Source organism: Anas platyrhynchos, chromosome 8 (assembly GCF_047663525.1).
Source record: "Anas platyrhynchos isolate ZD024472 breed Pekin duck chromosome 8, IASCAAS_PekinDuck_T2T, whole genome shotgun sequence".
Classification (NCBI taxonomy): Eukaryota; Metazoa; Chordata; class Aves; order Anseriformes; family Anatidae; genus Anas; species Anas platyrhynchos.
In genome coordinates this window covers 24,024,026-24,040,933 of record NC_092594.1, presented here as the reverse complement: position 1 = coordinate 24,040,933, position 16,908 = coordinate 24,024,026, and the positions used below count along the sequence as shown (strand labels likewise).

At 42.1% G+C, this 16,908-nt stretch overlaps 1 protein-coding gene across 5 annotated transcripts in view; it reads left to right on the top strand.

The window, feature by feature from the left end:
• The window catches only part of HS2ST1 (heparan sulfate 2-O-sulfotransferase 1), a 174,083-nt gene that overhangs the window by 125,088 nt on the left and 32,087 nt on the right, over positions 1–16,908 (top strand). For 2 of the 5 annotated variants that reach the window (XR_011811169.1, XR_011811170.1), the window contains one exon: positions 1,244–2,955. The gene's annotated coding sequence lies outside the window, so the exon portion shown is untranslated. Of the gene's footprint in view, positions 1–1,243; positions 4,370–5,754; positions 5,897–8,188; positions 8,409–16,908 lie in introns of those variants that run through there. The other 3 variants (XR_011811172.1, XR_011811173.1, XR_011811171.1) reach the window with 3 other exon arrangements.

Here is a 16,908-nt window from a genome sequence, read left to right as displayed (position 1 = left end):
TCACACATAGCTGTGATTGCATTATAATCCCCTAGTAATCAGGTCTAAATGAAAGAAAGATGATAAGGGTGCTATTTTCAGTTTTCAGTACTGATTTTTATTAGCTCTCAATCAGATCAGGACTGCTTTGCCTTTCATCACATTGTGGCAGTGTTTGTAGAATCATTAGAGTAATAAAGTGTAAATCTTACCGAGGTGCATTTTTCTTGAGGTGTTTTATATAACGAAAACTCGGAAGATTACATTGGCGGGTACAGGAAAGATTTGTTTCTGCAACTAAAGTGAGGATGTAATGTATGCTATATTCATTTATTCTTTACCCAAGCAAATACCTAATGAATTACCTCGCTGAGGTAAAACAAAAAATAAAAATACCCAAAGAATCAGCCTGTCTGAACATGGTCCTAATATACTGTATGCTGCAAGTACTGAGTTTAGTCATTTTTTTAATTTGCCTTATTATCTTGTATCATATCTCTCTCTGTGCATTACCATGCAGAAATGAATTACAGGCAAAACCACAAGCACTGCTATTACCAGCCTGCTGTTTTTAGTAAACTAGTGCAGCCCAATAAAACATCATGTTGCAGCAATATATAAGTATTTATTGTAGAGTAAATTTCAGCTAAACAAAAGCACACAAGGAGGTCTCATCCTGCTCACAGGAAAGCCAGTGGTAAAGCTAGACTTTGCGTCATGCACCATTTGTGCCTCACCTGCACCCTTGATTTGCAGTGTCCGTTAAGGTAAATTTTACTTAATGGCTTTACTTCTGAAAGATTCCTGACTGCCAAATTTAGATGAGCCTTCACCCAACCCTCAGTGGTGTTCCTGGGTGTTTCTACAGGCAGACCTATCCTTTAGCACAGAAATCGCCTTGTGTGGTGTTGCAGGATTGTTCACAGAGTTTGCAGGTGTGCCCCACATTTGCAATTAACTCCCAGTTTAATACTGGATTGATTTGACTTTCCCATAGACTTTTTTTTTTTTTAATATCTGGTGAATATTTCAACATATCATTCTATAGCATAGCTATTAAAATGCCTCCCCACTTTAAATATTCAAATGTTATGCCTGGTATATTTAAATGAGGAGTAAACTGCCCCCATAATTCAGTGTTAGATATTTACAGTTGTTCACACAACTGTGTGAATATTAGGTAGCAGCAGAAATTAGTCAAAAAGATAAAATGTTTTTTAAAAAAGCAGCAAGCAAGTAACTTTTTTGTTTTTCTGTTTTTCAGCCTACCTGATGTAGGAATGATGCCTGATGCCTACATGAACAAGTTATGCTTACATCCTGTTCTATAAAAGATGAATTTGTTGAGCCATCAAACAGTGCTGTTTGTAAAGTTAGCGAAGTGTAGGATATAGTCTGATGTTAAGATATGGAATATTTCAGGATGGGGATCATTTCATGTATACAAACTGATACCTAAGATAATTAGATATTGGTATTCACATCAGGCAAGAAAGAATAAATCAGTCCATATGATGTTATAGATAAGGAAACAAAATTTATGTTTCAAATTTTAATCTATTAAGACTTCTAAGATGCAGAGAGGCTCTCAATCTTGCATGATTAATTTACTACTACTATTTTAAACTACAAAAAGCTCAAATTCAAACACTGTTAAAATCTAGGCAAACAGTATTTTGGTTACAAAGGTTTTGTGTGTGTTTGTATGTTGACACGCAAATGTACTATGTCTGGAAGATGTTGCTATGTCTAATGACACAAAAGAGAGTAAATTGTAGAGCCTGATTATCAACAGATAACAAGACATACTGTATATAAATAAATGCTCAGCATCAAAACCCATTATTGGATTAGCTATATAATCATGTTTCAGGCTGTAAGTCTGTGCTGACAAATGAACACTTTTCATTTGGCTCAAGGTCCTCATCAGCAACGGAACTAATTTTACATTCTCACCCATTAAGTGAATAAGATGTGGAAAAAGCTGTCTGCTTTTTGAAGTGTAAATTTGCTGCTACAGGCTGTGCAGACCAAAGCTCTTTTGAAGCAGTGAAATGAGATCATCTCTAGGGACATGTGAACCTGACAAAGTTTAGGTCATTTCTGTGGAAGGTATGTCGGGGGGGAACCATTTGGATATGGTTTCAGTAGTGACTTATATGGGGCAATTTGGAAGATGCTGAACTTTACAAGCTTTTTGTTCAGATTTGTGAGAGAACTTGAACTGGAAGCACAGATGCAAGCTTTCAGCCCTCGGAAAGAAACCTCCATAAACATCTGAATTGGGTACGTGGCCAGCACAGTTTGGGAGTACACAGCAGGCTGCATGATGATTCTCTCCTGCTCGGCAGGACTTCACCAAGCAGTTTTCAGGGGCTGCTTTCCCCACTGTACATGCACAGATGGAGATCCAGGAACTAACTTGGACATTTTTCTGGAAATGGCACCGGAGCCGGAGGAACTCAACCATCACATCTCACTTTCTCCCCTGGGAAGTCCCCCAGGAGACAGGAAGATCACAGCTCTGATGCTCATCCGGCCACACCAGCCCCATAGATCACAGCTCAGCAGCGGCGTTCGCTCATCCCCTGGAAGCTCATGGCTGCATGGGAGCGTGTCCTGCATGGCCAGAAGGGGATGGGGAGAGGAGGACTCAGAGGGCTCAGCAGGGCCCCCATCCATCAGCTAGTGCATGGGGCAGGATGACAGTAGGCTTTAGGCCTCCTGCGGTAGGGCACAGTATGGACCTGCACCACAGCTCAAGCAAGGATGATGAAGATGTTGCTGACACTAGCTTAGAAGAAAAGAATCTCATGAATAACACTTAACTTTTAAGATTTCCAGACACGCAAAGCAGTGTTTAACCACTGCTTAGGATCATGAAAAAAATATCCCCAGGCAGTATTGCACATCTAACCACAGTGCTTTTCATTTGCAAACCAACTAAAAATTAAGATAGGCTTTGATTGTTCATTTGTTAATTTGATTTCACCCCCTTCTCTTTCTTTGCCCGCTGGAACTTTTGGTCTTGCTTGAAAAATGTTCAGTTGTTTCATCCACCACTTTCTGATGTCCTGTGGCCCACCAATGGTCCATGGACTGCAAGCTGAGAAACACGAGGAGAATACTGTATACTGCTGCATGTATTATGAAGCTAAAGAAAATTACAGGAAACCCAGGCTGGCATATCTACATGAGAATATACATCCATATTATATGCTAGCCCCTGTGTAAACAGGGCTAGTTAAATCTTAGTTCAAGCACCTTGAGCATATGGTTTTGAAATTGTTTTTCTAAGAGTAATGGCTATCAAAGAGTAAAGATGTTTGTCAGACACTTCTATAAAGAACAACAGCTTTTTAAAAAGATCCTCTGGGCAAACAATTGCACTGCCTTCTCCCATGGCATTTTTAACCAGCTGTATGAATACACAGTGTAGGAACACCTGACCAGCAGAACTGAGCAGAAACCTCAGTGGGAAGCATCACAGGAGTCTTCACCTAAAAAATAAATGGAAATAAAGCGAACCGAAATAAAATGAGACAAAAGAGAGGTTTTGCACTCTCTTCCTGAGCTCACTTTTCTGAAGCTGCTGCTGCTGTCCTGATGGAGCCAGTGCCTCATGCCCACAAGCAGGGGGTGGTCGTCTGCTTGCCCAAGCACTTTGGCTGTTGAAATAGCCCCTCTGCCATTGTTATTGGCTATTCAGGACCTCCCATTCAGTTTCCTCATCAAAATAAAGCTGTCAATATTATTGCCCTACCTCAATGACATGTTATGAAAGTTAATTAGTTAATGTCTGCAAAAGACTTTGAAAGCATAAAACGGTGTGGAAGTTTGAAGCATGATGCTGTCTCCCTTTGCCCAGCTGAAGGCAGAATGTGCTAAAGGTAGCCAAAGGGGGTAAGAGAAACAAGAGAGGCTGTATGAGTGTATCAGGGGAAAAGGAAATACTGGAGAGAAAATAGTCCCATTAGCAAATGAAGAAGGAGATGAAGTTAATTATGATTTTAAAATGGATGAGCAATAGAACTGCTTTTTTTTCTTTCCTTTTTTTTTTTCATTTAAGAAAAAATCAGTCTTTAACAAAAATAATAAGAACTGACAATTAGGAAGAAGTGAAGGCCTTGTGAAAACAGGTGTTTGATTAAAAAGTGAGGGGGAGAAAACTTGTAAAACATGAATATATGTAAATGAGCAAGTCTAGATGAAACTCATCTTAAGGTCTTAAAAGCAATGCAAAACTAACGCATTTTTCTTTCTTATTTACAAATAGTGTGGAAAAAACATGGCAGATGGGGAAGAGTCATACCAGAAAAGTAAAAGCAGCAACAGCCACAAATAAAAGCTAATGTTGTTTGGGAAAATGATGCAAGTGGTTACTGACCAGTACGTATTCCTCTGTCCTAAAAGTAGGAAACACAGCTGGATTGAGCAGGGAAGCGTCTGTCAGATTAAAAAGCCGTGCAAAACAAATGAGGGTTCATGATAGAGTTACAAAATACAGCAAAAAGGAGCCCAGTACACATTGGGTTGGATCCAGAGTTGTTCTGCCTCTTTATACCAGCAGGTCTATTTGTAACATCTGAACCTGAGTAAATCATTTGGCAAAAATACCTTGCAAACTTTTGTCTAAGAAAAGAAATTAGAATTGGCTTTGATAGGAAAAATGTCATTTGGGCTGGAAATGGCAGTATGAGGCCAAATAGAAAGCGATCTGAAGACAAAAAAAAAAAAGAGTCTGTTTGTAAATATATTATGATTATTTCAGCACAAAGAATGATTAAGACATAATTATAAAAAGAAAAACAAGTTACTGCATGAGCAGCAGAACTAGGGCACCCTGGTTGCGGTGTGTTTGGTTGCAGTGCTTAGATTCATTGGTGTCTTACAGGTTTGCTCTGTGAGAGCTCCTCCACAGTGCAGGTGGTCTGGTGTCTTGCTGGGACGCTGCTAGGGGTAGGGACAGCCCAGCCCTGCCTGCTGGGGTCAGCTCTCTGATCCCTCCACAGCAAGAGGTGTTTCAGACCTATGCAACTTCCAAATGCAGTCAAAGCCCAAATGGCCAACTTTGCCAAATGTTATGAGGAGGGGACTTTGAGAGGGTGATCACATTTCCCACATCCATTTATTGTGAACACATTTAAAAATCTTGAGAAGGGTTAATTCTAAGTGAAAGCTGGAATGTCACAAGTGAGCAAAATGCTCTGAATTTTTAGACTCTGCCCCCTCCTTTGTCTTGTGTCTAAAACACCGTGTCTACACGGACGGACTGCATAGAGGTAATACCTGCAATGTCCTTATTTTCATACCTATTTCTTAGCTAATGTATTAGAAGCTTCCCCCACAAAAAGCACAATGTATTTTCCAAGGAGCTATCTGCTCCCTTTCAGTATAAAGGATTAAGGAAACAGGGGACTTCTGAACTGATTATTTTGGGATATGTTATTTTTTAAAACCACTGTACTGAGTCTCTAACTGTTGAATAGGTACACCCATCTCTGATCAATAAATGTTGCTTCAACTTCCAGAATAGCTCTACAAGTCCTGAAGTCCTGCAGAATATCAGAGCAATGTCTCGGTTTCTGTAGTGGGAACTGAACTGGACACAAGTGCACTATTTTTTGTCTGTAATCAGATAATATCACTGAGTTACATGGGATATCCATTAGTTTCTTACGTGAGGATAGAAGGGTGCAACTCTCTTTAAGGGAAAATATAATAGTGTTTCCTTTTCATGTCTATTTACTACTCTTCTCTGCTCATTAATACCAGAATTTTTGGAGAAGTATCTAACACTACTGGATTTCACAGGAAAAAGAAGGGAAAAAAGCATCCTACATGACTTCACTGCAGTAGAGAGGTGACAGCACACATGGACTTAGGAGCAGAAATCCCTTTAAACAGCAGGAACTGTGTAAGTAATGCCTTGAAACATGGTTTTGAGAAAAGTGACTTAGCAGTTTTTGTGGCTATAAAGCTGGCTCACAGATGCATGGAAATCCATGTAGAAATATGCTGCCTGGTTTACCATCAGGATTACAAAGCTCAGAAACTAAAATGTGGAAGGAATGGTGTGTAAAGGCCATGTTTTGTAAGAGTGGCAAGGCTCAGAGAGCGCAGCTCCCACCTATAACCGCTCCTCTTCCCATTGCTCCAGCACAAAGCTACATTTGGAGTGGCAGCTTTGTGGTGGGGAGGATCAGTGCACTAGAGAGCCTTCCTCTTCCCTTTGGGCCACCTACATGGGGAGCACCATGCATCTCTGCCTGCTGCCAGCTGGTTCTGAGCATGAGGATGTGACCTTGCACTTACGATTCCTTCTACGTTGTTCAGGATCCTGGTTCCCACCATCCCCTGGTTTTCCATTCTGATTTGCTTATTTCTTAATACTCTGATGTAGTATATTGTGCATTTGCTGGGAGCCTAAAAAAGCAACACAGATTTTATCATTTGGAATGTAGATATCTAATGCCCATTACGGGCTGACTAAATTTAGTAGAGTGGCAATTCACCAGACTACTAAATTTAGTTAGGCCATCCGGTCATATCATTTTACTTAGCTCAATATTGGGTATCATAAGATAGGGCCTATCAAACAGTATGGCTCCAGCTTCTCTTGATGTAGATTATATTATAGTTATAGCTTTTCAAAACATTTATGCTGGCATTTTTAAAACCTTGACCTTTTTTAGTTTGTATATTTTGTTATAAGTTTGTAAAGATGGTCAAAATTCATTTGGTTTTCACTAAAAAGATCACTGTTAAAAAGAAAGATGCTGCTGGTTTTGTTTTAAACAAACCCTTTGACTTTCCACATAGCAATTTAATTTCGATTAGAATACAATCAATTTTATCATCAAAGATAGTAGATGGGGTAGAGTCCAATTTGGAATGAAATTTTGCACAGTGTTTCTCTTTGTCTTCATGCATTTCTAGTTGCCATCAAATCTCAGTTCTTTTCCAGACAGAAAAAAGCTTTATGAGAATCCAGACAATCTGGAATATGACATCACATTCCTGTAAATGCAAACTTATCTTGTGCAGAGTGAAAGGGAATGAGATCTTGGTAAGGATCCTGTGCTCAGCGGCCGGAGTTATGGCTGTAGGATCTTATATGACTACCAGAATGTTGTGTGCACAGTAATCAGCCCTGCTATAATTCTGCCTCAGTATATGGAAAGGAAATTGCAGTAGCGATATTCTGGGAGTCTACAGACTTAATCTTTTTTGGTAGGTCTTGAAAGGGAGCCAGTGTCTCTCCATCCTGAGTCAATCATTCCCTATCCAAGTAAAGTGAACTGAGATCATCTAGATGCTGTTCTTCATTTCTAATGAGCTTTCACAGTAAAACAGGAAATAATAATCTTGAAAGGGGAAAAAAATGGTCAAAAATCAGCCAGAGAACATTTAAAGGTTTGTTCTGAACAAGCAGGGCTAAGAAAAAGGCCTGAGAAAAGTGTGTCCTGGGATCACTCACAGTTAAAGCACTGATTAATTAAGCAGAGGGTCATTCTTCAGAAAGACTGGAGGGCAGTTTGGGCCCTGGGGCTGTAATTTGGACACTTCTGGAGTTCTAGATACACTGAGCTATTCTGCGCCAGGACTGTGAATATGTGCATTCTTCTGGCTGAACAATGGCATCTTTATTCAAATGTGAGCCACTAAGTAAGTGGCTGTCTCCTAATATGGGTGGTATTTCTTCCTGCTCTGCCTCAATCTCTGCTGCTTTCCCGTTGCCTTATCAGTGCTTTGTAGCACAATTTACAAAATGAAATCTATTCATAATGCTAAAAACCTCCCCTTTCATAGACACAGGAAAAAAAAAAAAAAAAAGAAACTCCAAACGCTTACATATCCTCTAATTCTATGGAAGGGTGTTTACTTTTTTAAATGCAATTCTGCTTATCTGACACTGTTTTGGAAATTAATAAAACTGTGTCTAGCTTTTATTGTTTTGACTATGGGAAGGAAATTAATCCACAACTATTACAAGTGTTTGATCCAAACGAACAGAGATAAATGCACGTTTTCAAGAAGCATCATTCCCTCCTTGTCGGGTGTCCTAGTGCACCTGACATGTCTGATTTATTCCTCCCGTGTTTAGCAGTGACACTGTCCAGGTAGATGATGCCCATTTGTCTTCCTTTGCGTAAATATTTCTTCAGGGTAGCTTTATTTGTTATACCTGTTTCTTCTTACTCACTAGGCTTAGCTCTGCCAGAAGTTAGAAAAGAGGCTGTTTGTCTGAAGAGACGAGGGTGTGGTAAAAATACGCTGTGCCAGTCAAGTCGACCAAAATACAATCTGAATTACAAAGCAAGCTGGAAAACAAAATTTAACAGAAGATCTGGACCCCACCTGTGCCCTCCCAGGAGGGATGGAAAGAAAAGGACTCCTGGGACCTGCACATGCACAGCTCCCTGCAGGTAGGTCTGGGGAGGCGGGCAGTGCTAATGACAACGTTTATGAAATGTTCCTCGGTACTGACAGTGAGTTGTGTGACAGCAGTCTGGCTGTGAAGCTCCACTGCAGAAATATGGGACTTAGCTTTTCATGGGGACTGGGCTGTGACACTGTGTGCACATCAGAGCTGCCCCAAAGCCCACTGCAAGTAACTGACTGCTGCTGGGGTCACAGGGATCGATGTGGTGGGACTGGACACGTTAAGTGTTTCCACCAAAGGTAGGGCCCACGCATCTCCAGCTCTGTGTGCCCCCAGTCACCCCTTCCTGAAATACTTCTGACTGCCCTAGCTCTGTATAACCAGCAAACAACGCTGTTTGGAGCCCTGAGCTGCTGTTTTGTATGGCTGCAGTGTAACCTGTAAAATAGATCATCCTCAGGGTGGGGACCAGCTTTGTCACAGCCCCTCCCTCCTCAGGCTCTGCTCCTCTCCCAGCCCTGTGGGCACAGGGGCAGTGCCCAGCGGCCTGGCAGCCCTGGAGCTCACTGCTTTGAATTTTCACAAACCACATCACTCTTGTCCAAACCTCAACTGAAACAAACGGCAGTCTTGGGAGGGGGACAAAACGGGAGGGAAAATGACTGCGGCTGCCCTCAGCTGCTGGCTGTTAGGTCCCCCAGGCCTGCTGGGCGGTGCATGCCGCAGCAGTGCCTGCACAGGGAGGGAAGCCACGCGCGGAGCCGTGAAGGAGCCCCGAGCACAGAAGTTTTGCGTTAGGCATGAGCCAGAGTAAGTTACCCGTATTTAAACAATACTGGGCTCTGGGGAAATTCAGATTCAGACCTGAACTAGACAGCTTGGCAAAAGCCTGTTGTTACTGTCACATGTCTGACCTCCTGAAAATAACATTAATTCAGAAGTTAAGTGCATTCAGCTGACAGTGATGGAGTATTTGGGCTAAGGAGGGGATTTTTCAAAGGCACAAAATCAACTTAGCCATGCGTTACGGTTACCTCACTGACGTCCCAGAGAAGACCTGGGCACAGCAGGCGTGAGGGGCCTTTCAGCTGCAGGGAGGCCTGCTCTGCACTGAGGGAGGCGTCGTGACCCCCTCCAAAAGGTGCTGCCTCTCCGAAGGGAGTTCTAAAGATGCATGGTCTTTCTAGACACCTTAAATACAGTTACAAAGGAAATTACTTCTGGTTTAGTTTCCAAGGAGTCAGTTAGACCTGGCAGCAACAGTCGTGGATCTTGTAACTGGCTTGGATGGGAGAAAGCAGCATTGTCATAATTCTGGAGATATCCCTTTCTTCTCTAAACTACATTGGCAGCTCGTGATACCAGCATGTCAAAATGACATTAGCTCTATATTACAAAGAGTGTATAAAAGCTTGTGTTTACACTGTGTCTCCTTTGCCCTTTTCAATTTTGCTTTATTTTTATTTTTTATAGTTCTGTAATTTAAGCAGTACATATTTGGGGATGTTTTTTTTCCATGCCTTGTCTAGCTTTATGGCTTGTTCTGGCTGAGGCATCCTTACATGATTTGATTTTGCAAGAAATATAGGCTAGCACATATGTATGTAATTGTTCCACTGTGAACCAATCTGTCTGGAGCACTGAGGGAAGATACATATTAATATGTTTTTTTCATGCTATTTACAAACAAAATTGCTAGATCTACAAATGATGCAAAATATTAGGAACTGCAACAATAAGGCTTGCACTAGTTAGCAGGAAGCATAAAAGTATGGTGGAGCCAGAGAAAAACTCATCAGAGTAACATTTTCATCAGAAACGGAATCTATTGTAACCAGGGGAGATAAGCATGAGTAGGCAAAACCGAATATGCTTCGAGACGATATACAGCAGCCGCTACAAATCACACTGTTGAGTGAAATCTGAATAATCAAAGTCTGATTCCTCTACCAGGAGGAGACTCTGTGTTGTGTCTAACTGTGGGGCAGGAGGCAGGCAGTGGTGTCTGCCAAAATGCATCTGCATTGAAAGCACGGAGCAGCCGAGGCTAGGAGGAGACGCTGAGCCGTGTCCAGCTGCAGGCGACCCGCCACTCTGACCTTACACTGGTGGCAAGCAGTCCCCTGAGAGTGAAGTGTGGAAGGAAGTGGCACAAAGCCACACAGATGGAGAGCAGGGACCTTTCCTGGAGGAGCTGGTTAGCCTTTGCCACACAAAGAAATCTGAGAGGGCTTTGGTGTTTCCAAGTAGAGCAGTGGAGAAAACAGCTGAGAATTGGAGCTGACGTGGAGCAGCAAACCTTGCTTAATAGAGGGTGCATTGCAGTAGTATCAGCAATGTGGAGTCAGGGCTGCAAGTGCCGCATACTAGGACTTATTTAAGAAGGCTATTGTAAAAGTCTTCGAGCCAGTTAATTACCAGTTTTTGTTATGTCAGGAACTCCTTGAGTTAAAGCAGAAAGAAAATATTCATGAATATGTTCCAGTTCTGTAGTTTAATGGGACAAATTTAAAAAAAAAAAAAAAAAAAAAAAAAAAGAAAGAAGAAAGAGAAGGAGAGAAACTGATAAAATGATTTAGTTCATGGAAGGATTGAAAACCCTCACAAAAAAAAAAAAAAAAAAAAAAGCTGAAATTACATATCGTGCCTCATCTATTCTTGCGTAAGCCATTGAAATTGCTGGGGACTTAATTGGACTAATCGTCCATTGCAGTTATGCATGAGCCTTAGGGAGCACATGGCGTGCATGTGGGCCAATGCACCAGCCTATGAAAGAAAGAAATTATCCCACAGCATTAAAAAAAAAAAAAAAGAGTAGGTGCCTAGGTATGAAAAGCCAAGAGGCTTGACTTGCATTTAAAAAGTATTAAGGGTAAGTGAGGAATTTCATTTGATTTATTCACCAAGTGAACTTTAAGAGGTGTGAAAAAAGGATACAGGTGACTTCAGGCAGGAGAAAACTTTCAATGGAAAACGAAAAATCTATAGAGGACATTAACATGAACTCATTCCCCTCATGCTCCCATTGTTTTTGTTCCTCTGCACCTCCCTGTTTGCTGTGAGGTTACTGACGGACTATGTTACTGCAAGCGGGTTCAGGCCTCAAAATTCCACCTGGTCAGAGCAAAAATCGTATTGCATGCTGCATATTGAATCAAACTGCAGATAGTGGAGTAAATGGGAGTTTAAGGCCTGTCTGATGCTATCAGTATTCTTCAGACATTTACTTTGCTGCCTTCCACTATTCAGAACACCCTGAAATCACCAACACATTTGCTGAATTGAGGTTTAAAAGCAACTCAGAAACAGAAGCAAATCATAGTTCTTAGCGCTGCTGAAGGTTGGAAGAATACTATTACCATGGGGGTGCTTTGTGCATGTGTCTAAGGGCCTCCACAATGACCCGTCATGTGTAAATGTGTCCTAGTTTTTTGTTTTCACAAAGATAGTTTGATAGGAATTAAACCTAACTCTTGGGAGAAAAAAATGAGTACAGCATACCAGAATACCCATCTTCCTAATTCTTACCATGCTGCAAACTGCAATCCCAGACCTGCCCATATATTATGAAGCTTTCTCCAAGGAGACGATTTTATGATTTTGTGTCCATAAGCATAGTAATCTCTCTGTATATTGAGACAGTGCAGAGGATACCAAACCCTTCCTGTGAGATCTTTTCCCTTTGTACCGCTGACGTCTCTTCAACCCTGGTGAACATCTCTGTTCTTGTCTTTCCTTACGTCCCCTATGTCCTGCACCAAACAAACCATAGGTGATCATGCTACTGTGATGTGGAGCTGACCACACTGCGGAGGCTGTCAGCATTTCACTCGTGCCATTCCCATCCCCTCTTCCCAGAACTAGCTCCCCACTTGGCGTGCTGCTCTCTGCTCCTCCCGGTGCCCAGCCCTGCTCAAGGTGTGGGAGCCCCTCTGCTGCGTGCCGAGCGCCTGGAGTTAAAGATGTGAGGCTTTGGCTGTGTTCTTTAAAGTGCCAGCTTGGCCTTACTAACACATTTCCAGTGTTTGGGATTAGCAGAGCTTGTAAGAACATAACAGACCCGTCAGGTCTACAAGTCCACTTGCCACTTCCACCCGCTTACATGTATTTTTAAATAGCTAATTAGGAGATAATGCCAGTGGAACCAAATACTGACACAAGATAATGATCTCACACTACTACAGAAATGTTAAGTGGGAATGTTTATTTTCAAAGGGAAGAAACGCTGATCATGTGCCTAATCCTATAATTCTTAAACAAGTAAAATTCCTGTAGATTTCAGCAGAGCCTGAGGTGACAACATCCTATTACTGTGGTAGTATTTCTGGATACCAAACAGCCGTAAGTGATGCAGTCATTTTCTCTAAATGATACTAGTGCAGTATTGGAACAGATGTTTCCCTTACCTTTATTAGCCTGTTGTATCTTCTAACTTGGAGGACAAATTCTGTGTGTGCTTTATTGCACCAGTGTAGATGATTTTTTTAAAATGTGCTTTAGGAAGCAGTGAGCTGTGGTTTGGATGAAGTTATGCCTGTTTTGAACTTACTGACAGCTCGTAATGGTGATGCGCAAGTCGGTGTTGCCTCTGCAGTCTCCCTTTGGTACCCTAAGGATCAGCTCAGTTTAAATCAAAGATAGTCTTTCCTCTGTCCTGCAAGAGGCTCAGAAACAAATAGCTGTCTTAAATTCACCTTTCAGGAATAAAGAGGGGGAAGGAGTACACATGGGCAATGGGTACAAGTTCATCAGCTGCTCCAGTGTAAATACCCCTGTGCTACTTTTCCTCATTTACAGATGGGAGGCAACTGGGGGCAACCTTACCCCTCGCTCAGGCTCATCCAGGTGTCTGTATTCCTGCCAGCAGTGTTGGTGGGGGCTGCGCAGTGCAAATCCTGCCCTGGGTCACTTCTCACTCCGCCAGGAGACAGTGCTAATGGGATGGGTACATCCGCCTTCACTGCCTCCCCCCAGGAAGCCTTTTTCTCTGGACTCACTTTAGATGCAGCGTTGTCTTACAGACAGGTGAACACTGCAGTGGAAATTGGAGGCAGATGCTGAGTTGCTTTCAGAGAAAAGCCTGTCAATGGAGGCAGGAAGGCTTTTCCTAGACAGAATCAACTTGCACAAATTGTTAGTGCTGCACCACAGACGGTGTCCGGTGGTTTTTAGAAATTACTGCTGCTTTCACAATTAATGAAGATTCATCATTCCATTAGATCATCTCTAACCTGCTGTAATTGTTCTGATTTTTATTTTTTACCTTGTTCTCCAGTTCATGTCTAAATACAAGAAGATGTTTATATTGCATACATTCAGCTTTAATTGGCCCTTAAAAGAAGGTGTTGATTAGAATCTTCTCAACATCAACAGCTCGCTCGCACAACATTCTCTAATTACTGTTTATTAATTTAGTTCAAGTGGCATAGTTGAAAGCCCTGCTCAGATGGGAGAAGTAAATTGTCACTGGTATTGAATATGTAAATTATGTGCTGGGTAAGTTTCCATGAAGAATGTTTAAAGTTAAATGCTACGCACATAAAGCCTTCTAGTTTCATCTAACCCAACCATATGACAGCTTTGCAAGAAGTGTCATGAAAATTTACCAGCCCTGGCAAAAAACTACTTGCCTATCCATTACTTTTTTTCTATTAACATAATCATGATGATAATAATAATTTATTTGCTAGTCAAAGAAATAAATAAAAATCATCCACACCGGCTGGGTGGAGGTTTGCAAGGCTGCCAATTGAATCTGAACTGCGCGTTGCTGTAGTACAGACATTCAGCAGCCTGGATTTGTTGCCCTGGTGCAGTAACCCTTCCTTCTCTTTAATTAGCTTATGAAGTCAGAATTTCTTAAACAAAGTACTCATTAAACATTGCCTTGTTACATTACTTTAAAATGCAATTAAAAGTTTTAAGAGTGCCGCAGAGTTTGTGTACCATTGTCAGTGCCCATGTCACTCGCTATCAATTGCCACCCACTCACATAGATTGGAGGCCTCCCGTTAGATATAGATGGCACTCTGTAGGCTTTGTCTATAGGCTAGGCATAAAACTGTACTGATGAGGATGACCTGACTGCATCTTATACCTGAAGGAATAAGAGGAACAGAGGGGAGGCTGTTCTCAAGGAAGGGGGACCCAGGAATCTTCATTGTTCTTCCACCTCTGCATTTGTCTCTCCCTGACCTTTTGTGGGGGAGTAGCTGCACGTTCTTGGGAGGTGTGCTGCTTCTGAGTCTCCCAAAGAAAGTTGCATGGAAACACCATGCAGTTATTGTATTGCACATCCAAAACAATGAGACCAGGCATCATGCTAAAAGGGAAAGAAAACTGCCCGGTGCCTGCATTCTGCCTGGGCCTTCACCCAGTCCTCACACTCTTGCTGGCTGCTGTTATCATGAATGGCACTAATCAATTCCAGGAAATCTCTACACCAAGCATTATGTCACATGCAGTTACATCATTCCCTCTAACCTCTAGGGCTTCCTGTTGACATCTCTGGAGCTCTTGTACTACCAACTGGTATTAGAAGAAATGCCAAACGGTATTTTTAGCCATTTGTGTCTGCCGAAAGGAATCCAAGTGTTTCCATTTTGCAGCTTCCACCTGCTGGATCTCATCTTTGCTCTCTGAAACAAAGCAAACCTTTGTGGGGCTGCTCATGGTCTCCCCAGGTGTTTATATGAAGGACAGAGGGAGCGTGTGAGAGGTTTAGTGAGACAGAAGGGGCTAATGCCTCTGCAGAATGTATTTATTTTTAATGTCTAACAGATTGTTAATCCGGCCTGTCAGTTGTGTGACTTCTGTTATAACTTCACTGCAGCAGGCTGTTCCTCCTTTTTTCTGAATTCCTTCCTAGGAGATGCTTCTTCGCAGGGTGAGCTATGTTTCACCTTGGGGCTGCTTTACAAGCACTGTTCTGTGGGGCATTTCCCCCCTTCTCCTTGCAGGGCCATCCCCATAGGTATGTAGGAGCCACCCCCCTCGGTGTGAACAGTGACACCCCTTCAACTTCTCCTGGCAACTCTCACTTTTCAAGCCATTCAACTGAAAGAGGCAGGGCTCGAAGTCTTTCTTGCAAGATTATTCCTTCTTGAAACCACTGCTATGTCTCTTGGTTTGAGTCTTTTTTTATCATTATTATTTGTCTGGTTTGTATCTTCCTTTCATTTTAACGGTTTGATTTTTGTGGCTGTTTCTGTGTTTGTTCACTGTTGCAGTAGATATCAACAACATGATTAAATTCCAGCTCTGACTGTTGCAACATAAGCGCTCTGCCTTCATTATCCATGGTGCCTAAAACTATTTGATCTCTAATACGTTCGCCTGCAAGTGTGCCTCATTTGCATGATGAGGCTAACTGGTGCAGCCTGGTTGCATATTGGTCCCTGATTTCAGCTTCTCTTCAATCAGATGCATCAAACAGAAGGAACTATTAGAATTGCCAGCAAGTGTATTTTTTTCTGTTAATCATGCCAGAATGCTAGGAGTCCCAGGCAGCCTTACTAGGTTGGAGAAATCCACTGATAAAAGGCATGGGAGAACTTCTCATGTCAAACTGTATACAAACCAGGGCTGTGCTTGGGATCCTTGGTCTGTTTTGATGGCAAAAGCTGTTAGGATCACATCCAGCTATTGGACTGGTGGTTGGGCACCCTCCTCTGGTGAGCAGCACTTCCCATCTCTGCTGGCCCTGAGCCCAGGAGGGAGCTGGGCCACCCAGCAAGTACCTCTTCCCCAGCCCACCAGAGCTGGAGGTCTCCCTTCAGCCTCTCTAGGGGTCTCTGCTTGTGCAGTCTCTGCCCCCAGCTCATGGCCATCCTCTCTGGGCCTACTCTTTGACTCAGCTGACACTCATTTGGCTGTAGTCCTCCTTGGGCTTTACTGCCCAAAGTTTGCAGTTTGGGAAAGAAAGTGTGTTTTCTTACATCAGGCACTTGTGAACGTGAACCTTTGTTTGTGTCTAAAATGGAATCAGCAAACTTGGAAGCTAAATGTAAGTAGAGAGCAGAAGCTCAATAATTGTGAGATTCATGGCTATAGTGCTGAAAATGTTTCAAGTTGCCAATCTCCTTTCTGAATCATGGTTGGGATATGCCTGTGGATCCTGCATATTTTTCAGTACTATCCTAAGAAATGTGATTTGACCCTTTGCAGCATCCCTTACTTCTCTGATTTCAGAATTCAGCTTCTTACGCTGCAATATATACCAAATACCTCCATTTGCATTTGAGACAATTTTTAATTGAGCTGAACGATCTTTATGAACATGGAAATGTCTCTCATTGATCCAAAGGGGTCCTAGACTGAGCCCTCATTTCATACCCCAAAATTACTGTTTTCTTTTGTTTTTGGGTTAGGGCAGAAGCCAAGAAACTAAAATAAGCAGAGGCAAACAAAAGAACTCGGGATCCCATCAGCAGTGTTTGCTTTGTAGACGAACAGTAATTTTTCCCTAGCACATACTTCCAAGAATTTTTTAAAATGCCATTCATATATCATCTGCCCAAGCAGACAATAGTTGTTCCAGAGAA